A 1,718-nucleotide genomic window follows, 5' to 3' on the forward strand; every position below is an offset into this window, starting at 1 on the left:
AATTCAACGCGCGCGCACACATGTATAGGAAGCCCAACCATTTTATTCTGTCATCTTGTTCCGGAAGGATCCATGGAGTTGCCATCACGCGGAAGGGCAAACCGCGGCAGTGCTATAAACACGACGCCTGCTGCTACTAGTAGAGATGAACAGAGGATTAAACACAAGTAGACAGATGACATATATAAAGTCTTTGTCCAACGTCTCCTCTGTTTCATCAAACACCAGCGGACGCTTTGGTGTCACCTCCGTCGTCCAGGCGTCCACGGTGTCGCCGCTGGTCCTCACGCTCGGGCCGTCTCCGGGTCGATGCCGTTCGGACGGCCGAGCGCCCTGAGTGCCAGGTGCGCTGCCTTCTGGCCGGAGATAATCGTGGCGCCGAACGTTGGGCACTGCAACCACCACAAGACAAGACACACCAAAACGGCGGTGAGAGAAATGAGAATGATTCCAAGAACTCCTGTGAAAAAACGCAGTATATTTCTCACCATCCTCTGGGGCCCGTCGATCTCGGCGACCTCAACACTGGCGACGATCATGCCGGGGACGACCTCGCGGGTTAAGCGGACAATCGCATCCTCGGACATGTTGGTGTCAAGCGCCTCCATTCCGGGCACCGTCTTGATCATTCCCATGTCCTCGAGCCGTTTGACTCCCTTCCCGTTGGCACTGAACAGCCCCTCGTGGCCACATGAGCTTACGACGATCTTGGCTTCCATGACGTTGGCGTCCATGTGGGATTGTGCCTGTGAGTGTGTGTCCTGGACCTGGTTCGTCGACCCGAGCGCCCAGTTGGTGACCACGCCGGCGACGCGGTGCTCTTTGACGAGCAGGTCTTCCACGATAACGCCGTTGAAGAGCTTCACGTTGGGCCGTGCGAGGAGGCGGCTCAGCACGGTGGAGGTGAAGAGCGCGGCATGCTTGATGACCACGTAGTCCTCCTGCTCGTCGTACTCGATGTTGAGCTCGTCGAGGAAGAGGTGCGCCGGCTTGCGCACAACCATGGCGGAGAAGAGCTGGCTGCCGAGCCAGCCGCTGCCGCCGGGGGAGACGGACCGCTCGATGATGGCGATGCTGACGGACGGGTCCTTGGAGAGCTCGTAGGCTCAGGACAGCCCCGCGCTGCCAGTTCCGATGATGATGACATCGGTGTTGACGTCGGCGATCATGTCGGTCATGTGCCGACGGATCATCTCGCGGGAGGCGACGGATTCTTTCATGGGGCTGAACTTGAAGGAACTGAGATCATAGGGAGGGGTGGAGGAGGAGATGGAGTTGCAGACGGCCCCGGTGCGCCGGGTGGCGGCACGGGAGGGGGTGCGAGTGGCTGCCGGAGTGCAAACGCCGGGGAATGGGGTCTTGAGGAAGCTCGAGGTGGTGATTGTCATGGCTGCCATGTTGTGCTGGGTAACCTGGGTTGTGCTAGGAGATTGTGAATGTGATGAGACTAGACAACGCGCAGTGGCACGATTTAAAGAAGACGAGGAGGGCACATATATGTATGGATTGTGTCATTGTGTGTGCGTGCCGTCAGATATTGAGGGATTTTCGCTGCCGTTTCTCTGCCTTTGTTGCGTAAGCATATATTTCTTCCTACCTTTGCCAAAATAACGCACACTGGATTGACACTATAATCTCTTTTTTCTATTTTGTTCTAGGATTTTGACAAAATAACATAGCTCTCCTCCACGTTTGCTTCATAAGAAAAGCATTTTTCC

The 1,718-nt window shown here is 56.2% G+C and overlaps 1 pseudogene; it reads right to left on the reverse strand.

The window, feature by feature from the left end:
• Positions 1 to 284: 284 nt before the first annotated feature.
• Positions 285 to 1,397, reverse strand: LOC125547074 (annotated as a pseudogene).
• Positions 1,398 to 1,718: the final 321 nt, after the last annotated feature.

The sequence above is a fragment of the Triticum urartu genome, chromosome 3, assembly GCF_003073215.2.
Source record: "Triticum urartu cultivar G1812 chromosome 3, Tu2.1, whole genome shotgun sequence".
Classification (NCBI taxonomy): domain Eukaryota; kingdom Viridiplantae; phylum Streptophyta; class Magnoliopsida; order Poales; family Poaceae; genus Triticum; species Triticum urartu.